Source organism: Thamnophis sirtalis, unplaced genomic scaffold (genome assembly GCF_051295495.1).
Source record: "Thamnophis sirtalis isolate CommonGarterSnake01/CBP01778 unplaced genomic scaffold, rThaSir2_p1.2 scaffold_6, whole genome shotgun sequence".
In the NCBI taxonomy this organism is placed as follows: Eukaryota; Metazoa; Chordata; class Lepidosauria; order Squamata; family Natricidae; genus Thamnophis; species Thamnophis sirtalis.
Window position 1 is genome coordinate 79,699,898 of NW_028261386.1, and position 19,375 is coordinate 79,719,272.

At 37.1% G+C, this 19,375-nt stretch overlaps 2 protein-coding genes across 5 annotated transcripts in view; both read right to left on the minus strand.

The window, feature by feature from the left end:
- Positions 1–19,375, minus strand: part of TIAM2 (TIAM Rac1 associated GEF 2) — a 227,818-nt gene that overhangs the window by 191,600 nt on the left and 16,843 nt on the right. The window lies entirely within an intron of this gene.
- SCAF8 (SR-related CTD associated factor 8) overlaps positions 1–19,375 on the minus strand; it is a 192,827-nt gene that overhangs the window by 109,129 nt on the left and 64,323 nt on the right. Inside the window, exon 21 of one of the 4 annotated variants that reach the window (XM_087718258.1) lies at positions 17,721–18,709. The exons of the other annotated variants lie outside the window; for them this stretch is intronic. The gene's annotated coding sequence lies outside the window, so the exon portion shown is untranslated. Of the gene's footprint in view, positions 1–17,720; positions 18,710–19,375 lie in introns of those variants that run through there. 4 annotated transcript variants of the gene reach the window in all.

The window sequence follows — 19,375 nt, forward strand, 5'->3', positions numbered from 1 at the left end:
TAACTTTGATTGTTATTATGATTCATCCCCTAGCCTGCCAGATGTTTAGATTGGAGTTGGCATTTTTATCCACCTTTTCGAATCCATCTGTAGGATCTGGAAGACAGCTGTTGTTTGCTGGTGTTAAAGAATTGCCATAGGATGAAGATAATGACAAATGATGATTCTGCAACATCTATAGCTCAAAACACATGAGCAGTTTCAACTGATGTGCTATGATGCCTACTGGAAAAAATATATAATTTTATAGAATTACTCATAGCAATATTTGTTATGTGATTTGTTGTTGCTATAATTAATTAACAATAAGAATATTTGTATGCTTGTACCCAAAGTTGCATACAAGGTTACATCTCGAATAAAATGGTTCAAAAACAATGGTCAGATATTAACTGGTAACTATAATTTCAGCTGCTCTCTCACAATCTTCCAATGTTGAAAATGTATTACTAGCTTCTGGATTCAATTCAAAGTGCCAAGACATTTCATTACTGATGTTCAGAAGTTAAGTTGATAGTAATGAGGACTGTGTAAACAGTGGAATATTTTTAAGTGGCCCACTATGAGTCCTGATTTGAATCCAATAGAACATCAATGGAAATTGCTGAAAATCACAGTTCAGAGAAGGAATCAATCAAACCTAAGACAATTGGAGCAATTTGCTCAAGAAGACTGTGAAGCCAGTCGAGAAATACAGATGTCTGAACTTGATTGCAGTTATTGCAGCAAAAGAGTGTGCAACAAAATATTAGGTTAGGAGTGACAAACATTATGTGCATGCCATTTTCAGTTAATATTCATAACAATATACTAAGTCATAGAGGTGGTCCTTGTTTAACAACCATGTGTTCACCAACTGTTTGACTTTACAAAGGCACTGAACAAGTGGTAGTTACAACCAATCCTTATACTTATGGCCATTGCAGCATCCCTATAGTCACATAATCATGGTCCAGGCAAAGTTAATGGGTAGGAAGTTGGGATCATGTGAAGTCCTTACTTAATGACCTATGTAATTCTCATTTAATGAGTGCAACTGAGGAAGCTAAGGAGATGGTTGCACAGTTTTTCAGTATACAACTGCATTACTTAATGACAAAGTTTCCTGCCCCAATTAGCAATAATAAGCAAGGACTATCTGCACAGCATTGAAAGTGAAGATCATCCTGTCCTAAATATGCTACTGTACAGTACCTTAAATAGGATACTGATGGAATACTAGTATAAAATGACTTTTTAATATAGAGCAACAATTTGTTGGTTTTGCACAAAACACTGGCAAGCACTAAGTTTAAAAATCAGATACTCATTGAACAAAGGATCTTACTTAAAAGTAAATTCTAATGAAAGTAAATATGTACAATCTATATTCACAAACAAACACATTATTACTGAACTTTTGCATCATGTATTGGGTGCAGAATTTTTGAAGAGCAAAAGTTGAAATAGTATTCAGACCTAGTACAAAGAAAAATATTAAGTTTCAATTAAGTTTCATTGAGACAACACATTGGTTATATGATTTACTTCATTTAATGTATGATCTATCTTACGGTTCTTTTACAGAATTAAATAACACATTTCCAATTAATGAAAACTGAAGTAGATGATTATATATGTGTGTGTGTGTGTGTGTGTGTGTGTGTTGCATTTGTGCTGATAAATAAATAAAGGGAGACTAGTATAGATCTATTTCAAGCTATTTAGCTCTCATCAGCTAGCCATACCCTTACTGGGAATCGAACCTGGGCTGTATTACATATCAGGCAGTTATATTAGCCGCTAGGCCACAGGCTCTCCTCCTTTATCAGCTAAGCCAGGGAATTAGGTATGTATTGTGTCACAACCCTTGGTATGCCCAAATATGGGAGGAAGCATACTGCTTCCTTTCTCTGTCTATCGGCTCATCACAAGAGACCATCACGACAGAAAGCCATTATTTTTAAGCCATTATTTTATTTATATTAGCCTAGTGGCTAATATAACTGCCTGATATGTAATACAGCCCAGGTTCGATTCCCAGTAAGGGTATGGCTAGTTGATGAGAGCTAAATAGCTTGAAATAGATCTATACTAGTATCCCTTTATTTATTTATCAGCACAAATGCAACACAAATGTAACAAAGGCAACAGTAAAAATAATGGCTTTCTGTCGTGATGGTCTCTTGTGATGAGCCAATAGACAGAGAAAGGAAGCAGTATGCTTCCTCCCATATTCGGGCATACCAATATGGGTGACTATATATATATATATATATATATATATATATATATATATATATATATATATATATATATATATGTGTGTGTGTGTGTGTGTGTGTGTGTGTGTGTGTGTGTGTGTGTGTGTGTGTGTGTGTGTGTGTGTGTGTGTGTTTATTTGTGCTGATAAATAAATAAAGGGAGACTAGTATAGATCTAGTCTCTAGTCTTAGAATGGCTAAGACGTTTGCCTAAGATGCAATACAGCACAGGTTCGAATCTCAGTAAGGGTATGGCTAGCTGATGACAGCTAAATAGCTTGAAATAGATCTATACTAGTCTCCCTTTATTTATTTATCAGCACAAATAAAAAAAACACAAATATAACAAAGGCAACAGTAAAAATATTGGGTTTCTGTCGTGATGGACTCTTGTGACGAGCCAATTGACAGATGATGGAAGCAGTTAGCTTCCTCCCATAATTGGGGCTTACCAGGGGGCTCGTCACAAGAGACCATCTAGGCAGAAACCCAATATTTTTACTGTTGCCTTTTTGTTACATTTGTTGTATTTGTGCTGATAAATAAATAAAGGGAGACTAGTATAGATCTATTTCGAGCTATTTAGCTCTCATCAGCTAGGTTCAAATCCCAGTAAGGGTATGGCTAGCTGATGAGAGCTAAATAGTTTGAAATAGATCTATGCTAGTCTCCCTTTATTTATTTATCAGCACAAATACAACATATATATATGTATATCAGACTAAATATAATAATGTTTCACAGCACAGACATGGAACAAATATATGCTATTAGGCCAGCCTGGAACTCTAATTTAAATCTTTTATGTAAATTGCCTAGTAATAATTCCTCCTAGAAGACCGCTTAGGTAATTTTTCAGTTATTTTTCACCTCTCGTTTTAACTATTTTGTATTAATCTAAAATAGAATCTAAATGACAGTGTAATTCTATTTTATAAAATTATACTCTTGTAATTAAGGAGAATTCCTCTCTTCTATGGAAGGGAGAAAGATGACAAATTAAATGTTCCAAGTGTTCAAACTATTTTAATATGACGTTTTAGCCATTCCTGTAAGATAAACTCAGTATGATATGCAGAGATCAATTAAGAAACATCATGCCTTGGCACCCAATTCATTCTTGTAATGTAATAATACATTGCAAATTCTAGGGAAATAAATAATTTGTACTGGATCATGATAAGATCTCACCATGTGAAGGTAACTAAAGTTTGAAAAACTTTTTTATAACTGTGGGAACATTCTTTATTTTTATCGTGACCTGTTAAAAATTGGTGCTATATTCATATGTACATTTTATAGTACAATCCATTCCATACACGACTGCTGAGAAGTTCACAGGCTCACTCTTCGAAAAGCTTATTTGAGATTAATGATTACATCTGTAATTGCTTTGGCTAACTGTCTGATTTTTGTTCTTCCATCCCCTTTTGTCTTCTCAACTGCAATTCCTTCTGCCACTTGGCATTCTGTAGCCAGGGTCGGGACAAAGAATGATGTAACTTGTAATTACAGTAATGCAAATACTGCTTTATATAATTTATTTCAATCCAGTTGTAATGCTTGAAACAAGAAAAACAGCCATATAGCAGTAAGCTAAGGTATCATTGTGACTGAGGCTTTAAGAGTTTGCTGTGTACTGCATAAGTAAGCCTTGAGTCTGTAACTCATTCAACTGTCTGAATTTATTTGGAAGATAGTGTTGTATGGCTACAGAATCTAAACATGATGAAAGCTTTTGTTTGCAAAGCAGTATTTAAGTGCAATAAATCAAGAAATGCTCAAAACAGTGAATTCTCTAGTACAGAGTGGCTCCTATTTTCAGATCTGGAAAATGTAATCTAAAAATTGTGAATATAAAATGAAAATGCATGGTGGCAAGTATGCTTCCATGCAATATGTATAATATGTATTTACTGTAAGGTGATTGGAGAATTTATGCACAGCCTGCTATGCAAACTCTGCAAATGTGGTTAAAGTTCAAATAGTATTATGTGCATCAAGGCCATTCAGTTAATTCAGTAAACCATTGTTCAGTTAACTATAGTTGAATTATTGTGGAAACAAAGCTATTTATAAATTGCCTAGCGATTGGACAATAGCTAGCTATGGATCTGGCTATATGGATCTGTCTATATAAGTTATTATTTAACATTAGTGAAAAGATTATAACTTTTAATTTTATCCAGAATAAACTGGATCGTAACATTTTTAACTCAGAGTCAAATCAATATATTTAATACAGGAATAAAAATGATTAATATAGAAGGGCTAATTATTTCTCACTTAGAATGCAAGTCTAAATTAAAACAATCATTATTTCAAATCTGCAGTTGTTTTTCCCTCTAATTTTTAAATAATAATGTATGTTGGTAGCTAGTTGATATTTTTATTATTCTGCCAAATCAAACTTCTGTGATTCAGTACTGTTCTCAGTATCACACAGCAGATGTGTGCACTGAGCCCAAACTATCTATAATCTAGAATACAAAATTGTTCATAATTTTTTTTAAAAAAGTCACAGTTCTTAGTACAAATGCAATATAAGCAGAAAGAGAAGAGGGAAGACTGCAAAGATTACCATATTTTATATTGGGACCCATTGCAAAAGGACCTAGCTAGCTTTGAGTCACACAAATAGTATTCAACCCAATTCAATGCTTGGATTTTGAGGGATACTTGGGAGAAAAATAATTATGTTTCTTAAAAGGTCTAGCATGAAAAAATATAAATGGCTGTAATACATTTTTCATGCAATGGGTTGAAATGTTTATGTAAACTAGACAATTATAATGGGATTAAATATATCAAATATCATAGAAAACCATGAAAAGATTTCAAGTTATATTCTTTTAAATGCTTATTTAATTCAAGTGCAAGTGTCAGAGGTAAATGTTCTTGTGGAATAACATAAAGGCATAAATAATTAAATCACGGGTTTTGCTTATAAAATAAATCAGTTACTAGTCCAAAGCAAAGCTGCAAACACTCTTCTTAACATATGGTCAGATAGATGGGATACGTTAAGCTATAATGAGAATTGGAAAACTAAAGATAAATCCTTCAATCTCATGGTCACAATGCTTGATTGGTGTAGCCAGTAATGGTCAGATTACAAGAGTCTCTCTGATTTGAAACAGATATGTTGTTGATAAAATCCAAAAACATTCTTTTATCTTTTGTAAAACAATAGCTTTTTAGAGAACTAGAATGACAACAGCTCCTCTCAAAATCAGAATCAAAATACTGAATTCATATCTGTTGGCTTCATTGTGGGAAAATGAAAGAATTAATATCCTGAACTGTAGCTGGTTTGGAGTCAAGAAAATCCAATGCACACTTCTAGTACAGAAGTAGGACTATTCCATTAATTTTGCTAGCTTCTTTTGATTCCTCTTTTCTCCAAAATTTCCATTTAAACTGATTATTACAGGAAAAACTGAAACTTTCAGAAGTAAGCTTGTCATTTTCTCTTTTTCTCCTTGCATTGCATCTTTTAGATACCAAGTCTGATGGCAGGGATAGTAGTCACTGTTGTGGCCCGGCAGGAGCCGTTGGCCACCAGGTGGCGACAGAGCATTGGATCAGAGGAAGTGTTCAGGGAAACACTTGGGAATTGTTGCAGGATGCACCCTGTTGAAGGATTACTCGACGGAAGGAACAACTGAGGACTTACAAGAGATGATTGCGAGCAGCTGTTGCTCATTGGGATCCTCTCCTGAGTATAAAGAGACTGCTGGTGCCACAGCCTGGTTGCAGAAGTCAACGTTCCGTTCCTGTTCAAGTGATTGTTCTTGTTCGCATTGAGAGAAGCTAACCTGGATAAGTGGCTTGCAGTGTTTTGTGAGTTATAGAACTTATTCCAGAGCTATTATCTTTGTTTATTTGGGCTTGCAGCCAACAAGAGCTTGGACTGATTAAAAGAAACCTTTTGAGTTATGTGGCTTTTGGCTTATGTTCCTGAACGGAGAAGGGGGGGTCAGAACAGATTGACTTCTGCCCAGACAAACCTTCATTCTGTTTACAATGAGCAGCTCTATGCTGAGAATGCCCAGCTGATTCAGCAGATTGCAGTATTGGGTGGTCAAGTTTCTCAGCTGCAGAGACCTGCAAACCCCGCCCCCCCCAGCCACGGAGGAAGTGCCCAATGGTTATGCCAGATAAGTTTGATGAACCACTGCAAGCCATGTTTGCAGTGTTTCTGGGACAATGCCAGCTGTTCCTGAGTTTGAGAGTGGAGGACTTTCCCACTGACCGGATGGAGGTGGGATTTATTATTAGTTTGCTCTCAGGCACAGCTGCCCGTTGGGCTACACCCTTGTTAACTCAGCCTAGCCCTTTGTTGGATGGCTTCCAGGGTTTTTGTCAGTATTTTAGGCGGATGTTTGAGGATCCCATTAAGGGGGAAACAACAACCAGACGTCTTAAGTTACTGCAGCCGGGGAGTGGTTCATTACAAAATTATGTGAGTAAATTCCGGCTGCGTAGCCAGGATTCAGCGTTGAATGAACCAGCTCTCATGGGCACTTTTCAAGACAGCCTGTCTGATGACTTACAGGATGAACTAGCGAGGGTGGACAGGCCTTGGTTCACTTGTGCCTCCGGATAGACGCCCGGCTGCAGAGGCGGAGGCCTCGCCGTGCATCCCAGAAGACCACTAGTGTGCCGGTTCATCAAGAGACTGCAGTTGAATGGGAGGAGCCCATGGAGTTGGGTGCTGTCAGACCCCGAGTGTCACGCACAGAGATGGACAGACGACGTGCTGAGGGGTTGTGTTTTTACTGTGGGGATCCTGGACACCTGGCTGGGAGTTGCCCCAAGAAGAGTAGGAGGGTTGAGCGGCCTGCGGCCTTCCCTCAGCAACGAACTATCGTGTCAGGAAACCAGCACGTTTGTGCGACTCTGGTACCCCGCTCGCACAAAGTAACGTGCATCCATGGTGTGTGGAATCAAAGGGCGGATGCCCTGTCTAGGAAACCGGAGAACTCTGACCCTGCGGACTCGCTTCCACCCCTGAATGTTCTACCCGTCGCATCCTGCGCTGCAGTTCATCATCCCGTGAGCATATGGTCTCTGATACGGGATGTGCAGCGGGGTGATGAATGGGTGGAGCAATGAAAGGTGGAAGTAGGGTCAGCTTCCCCATGGACTTTTGAGGGGGATCTTTTGAAGTATTGGGACCGGCTCTATGTTCCCGCAGGGCCCATCCGTAGACGGGTGCTCTCTCAGTTTCATGATGCTCCTGCAGCGAGAAATTGTGGGTTTTTCTGGACATTGCACCTGGTCTCTCATACATTTTGGTGGCCCCGCTTACGAAATGACATGCGGAAGTGCGTGGTGTTGTGTGTCCAGTGTCAAAAGTCCAGGTCTGCGAGGAGGGCTTCTCCAAGATTATTGCAGCCCTTGCCGACCCCAGTCCCCGCAGCACAGGACTTCGCCTCTGGGATTCCGGTGGTCCACCAGGTGGGGTGCTGCTATCTGCACTGAGCGAGGAAGGATCACCGAAGGGCAGCAGATGGGTCTTGCCATGCGGTGCCGGAGGTGGCTGTAGGAGATTGTGCGTGGTGGTCCCCACGGCATCATTCGTTCCCCTGAAGTCAACATTCCGTTCCTGTTCTAGTGATTGTTCTTGTTCGCGTTCACACATCGAGAGAAACTAACTTGGATAAATGGCTTGCAATGTTTTGTGAGTTATAGGACTTTTGCCAGATCTATTATCTTTGTTTATTTGGGCTTGCAGCCAACAAGAGCTTGGACTGATTAAAAGAAACCTTTTGAGTTACGTGGCTTTTGGCTTACGTTCTGAACAAAGAAGGGGGGGGTCAGAACAAGTCACTATTGTTTTTCAGCTAGGAGTAAGTTAAAGTAGCTTTAAGCTAAGCAATAAAAATAAATAGCATGCACATTTTATCTTTATGCAATATGTGTTCTTGCTGTCCTACTTATTCATGAGCTGTAAGTGATCATACGGAAGCCAGAGGTGACTAAACTGATATTACCTATACAATATTTATTTTAAAAATGCTGTCAAGGGACCCAAATGCTATCCCTCATGTCCTTGCCTTTGCACAATAGTTGTTGTTTTAATTCTTGCTTCTTTTCTTCTATATCTTTTTGTCTCTTATTTGGATGTACTTCAGAATCTTGGCAAGAAGATGGAAAAAACCCGGTAAGTATCTCAAATAGTTAAATGAGTCTTGCAATTAGTCATTTGTCAGAGGACAGGGAATAATAATAATAATTCCTTTCAGATGAAACGCCAACCAGATGCTTTAATCAAGCAACTGTGTATATGTGGGTGTGTACAAACATGTACGCTTGCAACTTTTCCTGTAGTTATTTATACAGTGAGGAAACATGTGACAAATGGCATTTAGTCATGAAACAGATTTCCTTGTATTAAGCTACTATAATTAATTCTTACAATCTGTTCAATTATCAAACAAAAGTCCACATAGATGACAACTCTTAGATATTCCAAGTCATTGCGCACAACTCTCAGGAGCTGAGGTGAAAGCAGGGTCAAAGAGCTGAGAGCTCAGATATCAAGGCTTTCTTAATTTACAGATTAAATCTCAAGTTTTAATTTAATGCAAAAATGTTGCACTTTTAAAATATTTTTAAAATATCTGTACCCCAAAATGGATAATGTTACCATATTGGGTGTGGGTTCCAAATTCTCAGTTTTTAGTAATAAGGTAAGAGTGGTGAGTAAAATACAAAATGCAAAGCATAAAGAACGTATGGCCCTGACATATGTAAGGGCTTGAGAAAAAAAAGAACCCAGCAATAAATAAATAAAACTTCAAAAGCTTTAGGAATCCACATTTAGGAAGGCCTGAATTTCTATCTTTTAAGATTCAAATATTTTCACTTTCTGCACCTTCATATCACAATGCAAATTAACTCACCACCTTTGGAATAAGAGACTATGGGAGGATCTTTTTGTCACATCTATGTTAAGATTACATATTAAAGGAATTAAAAACAGGTCTGATTAAGGAATAAAGAGTCCTAATTACGGTACTCTAATGACTATCTGGGTTTAAGAATAGTTAGAAGTTCAGTACAGGAAGTCCTCAACTGATGACCATTCATTTAATGCTGAAAAAAAAAAAAATTATGATTGGTCCCCCTCTCACTTATTACCACCTTAGTATTCTTGCAGCCATGTGATCAAAATTTGGGTACTTGGCAACTGACATGTAGTTATGAGGTTGCAGTGTCCAGGATTTGATTGTCATTTGCAATTGTCTCAGGGGCTTTTTGAGAAGCAAAATCAATTGGGGAAGCCAGATTCGTTTAATGACAGTGTTATTTGCTTAACAACTGCAACAAAAAAAGTTATAAAAGTGGGCACTTCTCACTTAATGGTAGAATTGCTTACCAATGGAAGTTCTAATTGTGGTTATAAGTTAAGGACTATCTATATAATACTGTGTAGCGCTTTTGTTTTTCTACATTTTAATAAGTCTCAAAATATGCAACTAATAAGTTGCGTGACTCGTCAAAACCGCGCTCGACTAAACCGCGCCCGATTAAACCGCATCACTGACGTCATCAACAGGGCGACAACAGCCAGCGCGGAGAAAGAAGGGCGCTTTAAATAGCGCTTTGAAAGCAAGCCGATTCAACTTAAGGTAAGGGTTAGGTTTAGGGTGAGCTTTAGGGTTAGGTTTAGGGTTAGGGTAAGGGTTAGGGTAAGGTTTAGGGTTAGGTTAAGGGTTAGGGTTAGGGTTAGGTTAAGGGTTAGGTTAAGGGTTAGGTTTAGGATTAGGTTTAGGGGGGTTAGGTTTAGGGGTTAATTTTAGGTTTAGGGTTTACAGCGTGCTTCTGTCTCCGCGCTGTTGTCGCCCTTTTGATGACGTCAGCGATGCGGTTTAGTCGAGCGCGGTTTTGTGGTGGAACCAATAAGTTAATATAAAAAGATTCTAGAACTTTACAGAGATGTTGTGCGGTCAATTTTTAGATTAAAATTGACTTCTTACACATTGCAAGATTTCATCTACTATGATATATACTTGTGTTAGTTTATCTACATATATAGTATTTTATGGTAGGGATTAGCAGTGTAGACCTATAAGCAATAATACATAATCAAACATCTCTTTCACTATATGCCAAGGACCCAATTCTTTCTAATAATTTATTATTTAAAAAATCTCCCAAGACGGCTGGAGTCATTTCAAACCAAAATACGCACTTCTAGCTTCACACTTATTTCTCAAAGAATATCTCGGCCCAAAGGTACTTCAACTAAAGATGCTAGGAGACTGCAATATATAGTCTCCTAGATGACCCATTTATTAAAGAAAGTAGCTGGGAAGTAAATAACAGGATTATATCTACACTAGGATAGGCGGCCTGCAAGAAGTACAGTTGTGTGAGGCTAGGATGGATGGAGTAGAACACGCAGAAAAAAGATGATTGAGAGATGAGTAAACAGGGAGAAAGTAGGCAAAATACATAGGGAATGGAGAAGAAAATCATGTGCAAATAAAATTATTTATATAAATGTAAAGAAAATAAATATGTGCCCCAAATTTATCACTATCACATCCCCATGCAAAAGTGAGCAGTTAGTTTTGAATGGTATGAGGAATGCTTTTCCACAATTCTTAATTTGCATATATACTAGAAAGATTACTAGCTGATATATACTATATTAAGTATGTATACTTAACTTTACAATGTCATGCCTACTAAATACTAGGAAAAATTTCTTGGTAAACATAGAAAGTCTATGTTTCAATACAAAAACACAAAATACAACTAGTATTTTGTAATAACTGTGCAAGTTATCAGTAATGACAAATAAATAAAAACATACATTTAAGGTAAATGAAGGATTTAAGTTCTACAAAAGTTTTGGTTCTATCAGTCAACTTTTAATTCTATTTATTTTGGATGTCTGACTTTTCCTTTAACTCAAATACTGGCGGATAATAAAAGCACATAATCTAAAACCTTTCAATGATGTAATTTAATTCTTTTTTGCTTCCTATTTTTTCACTGTTAAAATGAATGGAAGTAATAACAAAATCTTACAAGAATTTTCCAAAATATAGATGTGGCATTTGGGGTAATTTGTTTGGAAAAGAATTCTAGGGTTCAGCTTGTAAAAATAACAAATGAATAATAAATGTTAAGGAAAGTCAAGGGCATTATACCTATGGGCATTAGATCTCTCCAAAATATTGCCCATGAATCTCTAAAAAATAAAATATTTCTAAATGACTAATGGCAAGGATAGTAAAATTTTAGCATTGCTGTATAAGATCCTAGGATGATATTATTTGCACAAGATATAGGAAATTAATGAGATCTAGAGTAAGGGGAATTTCCATACTATTATATCAGATAGCCAAATTTGCCAATGGTACCAAACTACTTAGGATATTAAAATTGAAAGAAAATTAAAGAAGTCTCCAAAAGGATTTCCAAAACAGGTTAATGTAACACTAAACGGTAATTTTAGTAAAATGGAAGGACCTACAATTAAGGCACGTTAGCACAAAAAATGAGCTTATCACATTAATTGGAACTAAAGTTATCAGGAGTTAATTAGTAGTAATTGATCAGGAGAAATTATGAAGTCATGAAGGACAGACAGCTCAATGAAAATAAAAATCCAGTGTGTACCCATATAAAACAAAAAAATAATAAATTCCATGCTATTAGGAAAACAATTGGAAATAACAGTATTATAGTAACAGTAACAGAAACTGCGCTTGGGAGTATTGCATGCATCTGAAAAGAATTTTAAGAGCTGGGAAAAGTGCAAGTAAAAAAGGAACTAAAAATATTAGCACATAGGAGCAGGAGGATTTCCTCTGCAAGGAAATACTACAGTTCCTGGAGTTTTTTAGATTGGACTAAGAGTGGGCAAGGGAAGATAACAGAGGTATATAAGCTCACACATAATGTAGATTGTATAGAGCTAGAACTAGTCACTCATCAAACACAATGAAGGACATTCAGGACCAATAAAGTAATTGATCGCACAATACAATTAAACTGTTGAGCGCATTGATGCTGTGGCATGGTGCATTTTAAAATAGCTTTAAAAAAGAGTTGGAGAAATTTATGGAAGATCATGTTATCATTGGCTGATTATTTGCTGCAGAATCACAGAAAACAAAACTAGTTACTAAAAAAAGCACAACAGAAGGTTATTATCCTCCTATTCATATAAGCTTCCTGAACTTATCTAATTTATTATTGTAGTCCACAAAATAATTAACTACTTGGGTACTGGAAAGGATGCAAAAAAGGGTAACAAAGATGATTAGAGGGTTGAAAGCTAAAACATGAAGAACGGTTGCAGGAATTGAGTATGTCTAGTCTAGTGAAAAGGACTAGGGATGATATGATAGCAGTATTCCAGTATTTGAGGGGCTGTCACAAAGAAGAGGGACTCAACTTATTTTTCAAAGCACAGAAGCAAGACAAGAAATAATGTATGGAAACTAATCAAGGAAAGAAGCAACCTAGAGGTAAGGAGAAATTTCCTAACAGTGAGAACAATTAATTAGTGGAAAGGCTTGCCTTCAGAAACTGTGGGTACTCCATCGCTGGAGGTTTTAAGAAGAGACTGGACAGCCAGTTGTCTGGAATGGTGTAAGGTTTCCTATTTGAGTAAGGGGTTGGAGTAGATGACCCCCAAGGTCTCTTCCAACTCTGTTATTCTGTTATTATTAAGCCATCAGCCTGATGTAGAAGATCTCATTGTGTGTTTTTATGTAGAGAAGAAATGTTCCTATATTTCCTGAAAAAGTCTGGAGTTTTTGTCCAAAACATCTTGAGCCCACTACATTGAAAAAGGTAAGGGACAACAGAGAACTAAGGATGACACGATTGGATTAGTACCTCAAACTACCTTCCATAACCTATCCTTAATTTGAGGAAGGTTAGGGCTGTTATATTTTGATTGCAAAAATCCAGATAACATTTAGATCTGCAGAGAATTTGGGTTTTTGCTATCTAGTACCATCTGATAGGCTGTTCCAAAGTATGCCATGTCCACATTTAAGAAACAAACAACTAACGTATTTGAATTGTACTTACAAACACCTCATATTATTAATCCAGCGTCAAGGAAACCTGCTTACAGTCCGTAATGTGACAAGAGGCAGAAATACCAGTTGGTAGGCCTTCTATATGTGTACCATAAGCTTCATAAAGCTTTTAAAGCAACATTATTCCACTGTGTACTTAACCAGAATGTTTATTTCTCAGGAGAATCTGAGGAATTTCTATTGATTGTCTTGCTTTTACTCTTCTACATTACCTAGAGTCTATGGATGGGGGCAGGTTACAAAAAACTGTGAAATAAGTAAACAAAGCAAATAAGCAAGCTAACATGTTAATTTTAACTGTTAGAATTCAGCAATAACCATGCTGTTTGGAAATTCAGGAAGCTGAAGTCTGTGTATTTTCAAGATGCTCATATGACAAAAGCTGCTTTAAATAGACTAGTTTTGGAAATAACAGGTACATAATGCACCTCCTTTTTTAAAAATGGCAAATATTTGGTATCTTAAAATACCACTATTATACCACTACTATAAACCACTACGCTGAAAGCTTCACCCAACTCAATGGGAGTTATTTCCAAGGAAATAACCTACAACAAAAATATTGTGCGTGGGCATTTATAACATTCAACGCTGTTGAAATGGCGGTAGTAGATCAATTCCAATAGATTCTACATGAACAGAATTGGGTATTGGTTAGAGACATAATTGTTTGTTTCACCTCATTCAAGATTTGGATGGGGAAAATGCACTTCTCCTGGTCTCTTTATACACTTCATCAGTTTTTGATGTCATATACAATAATACATAGTTGGAATGCCTTCTGGGATTAGAGAATGGAGGCACTACGTTGGTTCCGGCAGCTGAGGTAGGAAACAAAGTTTGGCTTGGTGGACCTATTTTGCAGAATTCCAAAAATCAATCTTCTGTCCCCTGTTTTTAATATCTATTATGAAGCCACTGAATGAGGTCATCTGACAGTTTAGGATGGGGTATCATTATTACGCTGATAATACCTAACTGCACAGTGCTACCCTATAGGACAGGTGATGACAACATCTTGTCCCAGTGTCTGGAGCCTGTCTAGGTCCGTATGGGAAACAGGTTGAAGCTGAACACAAACAAGACAGCAGTACGGTTTGTTCACTGAGGTTCTCCATTAACATCAATGTTGATGGAGGTATGGATAGGTATGCACTACCCCTGAAAAAGATTTAGGATCTGGATATCTTTCTGTGGCAAATACAGGATATGGAAACTGTTGCTATCCATTTTATGCACTACCCCTGAAAAAGATTTAGGATCTGGATATCTTTCTGTGGCAAATACAGGATATGGAAACTGTTGCTATCCATTTTAGTTGATGTACCTTAGTTGTGGCCTTATGTAATGCTTAGAGGATTTCAATAACTAATGCCGCTTAATAATACAAAGTTTTAGATGTCAAAATGTCTTCATTTCAGGGGAAAAGACAAGAGTACCTATTTTTTCTCTTGAGAATTTGTCTTAAAATTATAGTGATTAATTTGCATTGATAGTAGTATTGAGTTAATACTCATTTTTTCAGGTGAACATTTGTGGTGGCAAAAATATTCCTTAGAATATGGTAAGCATTTCAATATCAGTTTGTATTACATATTGAAATGATTAATTTACAGCTGAAGTTAGGAGAAATAATGAATATTTCAATGTAAAAAGGTTATTAAATCCACCTTAGTTTCAGCACAATTACATAATCATCTAATACAAAAATATGTTTATCAGGAAATCAGCAATGCTGCACCTTATACTTAAAAGATGCATATCTTTTTTTTAAAAATGGCCAAAATATTGCAAGATAACCAACTCCTTAAAAACTTCTTATATGAGAGTTCATGTGATTTGAGAAACACTCTCACATTTTTGATATTTTGAAATTCTTGAAGATGATTTCATAGGATTTCACCTATTTAAAATAGAATTTTTCTATGTTTTGCAATTGTGCAATCTTTGACGACTGCATAGTAGAACCTATGAGTATGGACATCTACATGGGTAGAATGACAACATATATTTGATGTCATCTTGTGTATGCGACAACTTAGATATATGCATTAAAAACTGAGACACAAGTACATAAGGATGTCATTTATGTGATAACACTGCCCATGTGTCATCATTTTGATAAGCTTGCTATAGATGTCACTCACCATCAGAAAATGTTGCTGATCCAATATATATGAATATATTACTAAATTCTTTGTCAACCACAGATAAGATAATTTTAGAGCAAGAATACTGGCATCAATTGAAATAGTAGAGAAGAGCTGTAAAACCAATGCATTATGAGAAAGTTCCCAGACTCAGTTCTTGGCAGATTATGAAAAAGCTTCTAACTGAAGTTCTGAAAAGCTCGTGTCAATGAGCATAAACAATACTGGATTCACATGTAAGCACAACAGTGGTTTATTGGATAAGTCACAATTGATTGAGTTAATGTATCATGGCTACTTATATACTAATCCAAAATCGAATAGCATAATGGCTTACTGTAATGTGTTAATCCAGCAACTCTAAAGTCACTTCCTATGTTTCTATGCTCTAGGTCAGAATCTGAATTGGTCAATGTTTTTTTCTTTCTTGTTGCTATTATATACAGTGGGGCAAAAAGTATTTAGTCAGCCACCTTGTGCAAGTTCTCCCACTTAAAAAGATGAGAGAGGCCTGTAATTGACATCATAGGTAGACCTCAACTATGAGAGACAAAATGAGAAAACAAATCCAGACAATCACATTGTCTGATTTGGAAAGAATTTATTTGCAAATTATGGTGGAAAATAAGTATTTGGTCACCAAGCAAGATTTCTGGCTGTCACAGACCTGTAACTTCTTCTTTAAGAGGCTCCTCTGTCCTCCACTCATTACCTGTATTAATGGCCCCTTTTTGATACTTGTTCACAACCTCAAACAGTCACACTCCAAACTCTACTATGGTGAAGACAAAGAGCTGTCGAAGGACACCAGAAACAAAATTGTAGACCTGCACCAGGCTGGGAAGACTGAATCTGCAATAGGCAAGCAGCTTGGTGTGAAGAAATCAACTGTGGGAGCAATAATTAGAAAATGGAAGACATACAAGACCACTGATAATCTCCCTCAATCACCCCATGGGGTCAAAATGATCATAAGAACAGTGAGCAAAAATCCCAGAACCACACAGGGGGACCTAGTGAATGACCTGCAGAGAGCTGGGACCAACATAACAAAGGCTACAATCAGTAACACACTATGCTGCCAGGGACTCAGATTCTGCAGTGCCAGATGTGTCCGGGCCCATCTGAAGTTTGCTAGAGAGCATTTGGATGATTCAGAAGAGGATTGAGAGAATGTCATATGGTCAGATGAAACCAAAGTAGAACTGTTTGGTAGAAGCACAACTCATCATGTTTGGAGGAGAGAGAATGCTGAGTTGCATCCAAAGAACACCATACCTACTGTGAAGCATGGGGGTGGCAACATCATGCTTTGGAGCCGTTTCTCTACAAAGGGACCAGGACGATTGATCTGTGTACAGGAAAGAATGAATGGGGCCATGTATCGTGAGATTGTGAGTGCAAACCTCCTTTCATCAGCAAGGGCATTAAAGATGAAATGTGGCTGGGTCTTTCAGCATGACAATGATCCCAAACACACCACCCGGGCAATGAAGGAGTGGCTTCGTAAGAAGCATTTCAAGGTCCTGGAGTGGCCTAGCCAGTCTCCAGATCTCAACCCCATAGAAAACCTTTGGAGGGAATTGAAAGTCTGTGTTGCCCAACGACAGCCCCCAAACATCACTGCTCTAGAGGAGATCTGCATGGAGGAATGGGCCAACATACCAGCAACAGTGTGTGCCAAGCTTTGAAGACTTACAGAAAACGTTTGACCTCTGTCATTGCCAACAAAGGATATATAACAAAGTATTGAGATGAACGTTTGATATTGGCGAAATACTTATTTTCCACCATAATTTGCAAAAAAAAATCTTTCCAAATCAGACAATGTGATTGTCTGGATTTGTTTTCTCATTTTGTCTCTCATAGTTGAGGTCTACCTATGATGTCAATTACATGCCTCTCTCATCTTTTTAAGTGGGAGAACTTGCACAATTGGTGGCTGACTAAATACTTTTTTGCCCCACTGTATGGCAGGAGAAAATCCCCTATACTTCAAAAGTGGCATTTCAGAACCAGGAAACTTCTAATGCATATGCAGAACGTTACTTTGAATCACTGGGTTCTAGCTACGTGGAGGCTTAAAAAATACATTATAAGTACTTTTATTGTGTTTATGAACAGAAGAAAAAATGCCAATCTTGTGAAGTGGTATTCAGTTTGGTGACTGCATCAGCTAACTTGCATGCAGAGAGGCACAATAAGAAACAACAAGTTCAGTTATTTGTAAAGACAATTTTATTACAAGTGATTTGACTAGAAATATAGCTAGTAATTGTAAAGGCCAAGGCCAGTAGCCAAAATTGACAGGTATAGACCAAAGATTTATGAGATGAAGAACATCCATGCTCCATGGCTAACATCATGACCATTCAAGAGATGTGCAAATGAAGGACTTCATATCAATCCAGCAAAATAAAATTTCCAAGTGTCCCAAAATCCTATTTTGTTCAGAATCATTTGAAAATATACATAATGTAGAGAACAGCTGATATGGTATAGAGAGGTGGTTGAAGAAACTACACTTTAAAAAAAACTTCAAACCGTTTAGGCTGTAGCTATGTGAAGTAACTTGCCTTCATATACTTTAAATATCTGTACAAAGGGCACTTCTGAAAGTGCTCCCACTTTCAGAGGTTTGCCTGTTGAACAGGCCAGGAGACAATTTTGTGCTGTGTTTCTCTCGGGTTATAAAATTGTACTCTCTCGGAGGTGAATTTGGCTTTAAGAAATCTGCAAATATGCTTTTCTTTTCCTTGGCCTTTGATAGTAAAAAATACATTATCAGTGTTTTCATTTACATTTTAACATATTTTCCATATTCTGCATTTGTGTGTACCTGTATTGTTTCAAACTGTAAATGCCTCGAGCGTTTCCCAAAGGTGCTTTTCCAAAACCAACTAGGCTTTCATGAACTGGACAAGAAAGTCCAGTTGCCTTTTGAAAAACACCCTTGGGACAACCATGACCTGGATGATTGAGAATCTCCATCAATGCCTTGAGTGTTTATTCAAAGAGAAAAATCAGCGCACAGAATAAATGAGAAAAACTGATTGCAGCATACAGAAGAAAAATCCCTTGGTATAAGTAGAATGTGTTCCCATTTGCCCAAGGGAAAATCTCCAGTTTTCACCATTCTCCTTTCTCATTTGATCTTTCTGGGTTTAGATAACAGCAGCAGGCAAGACGCAGAAAAACCTTGTCATTCAAGTGGAAGGAATTGCAGTTGTGCTTTCATCTGTACAATTTGGGGAGGAAAAAATAAAAGCTTTCATTTTTGTTGTTTGTTGCACTGGCAGCTACCACAGGGTAGATCTTTTGGTTCTAACACAATGTCTTTTCTATGTTTAGAGGGTTGATTGACGACACATAGAAAATGAAGGATTAAATAAAAACTCTTTCCTGCATCTAAGATGTGAACTATTAGAAATTTTATAAATGTTTTATGGATTGGGCCATAAAGAATTACTGTAATAAACTTTATCATTTTTATCAAAGGCTATTTAGCATATGAGACCTGAATAGCAATTAACAAGACAACTTCAACATAAACTTCTCAGTTTATAATGCTACAAAGTGTAATTTTAAAAACCTGTGATCCATCTGCAATGAGATGTTTATCTACGTGAGGTGGTGTTAATGTAGGAAAATCACGGCATGATTAAGAGCGGAACAAATGAATGCTTAGTACAAATCCTGATACTTTTTTAAACTAGAAAATGTGATATATTACATAATGTAACAGCACTACATTTTTAGGCCATCAGATTGGTTAATATTAAGGGTTGCTTGTGTGAGGTACCACACAGTACTTCGGTTACTGGGGGAGGGTCAGATGAGAACACCTATTTGAAACTCTAAGGCAATCACACCTGTTCCTGGTTTTGCACAGCTATTGCTGCTT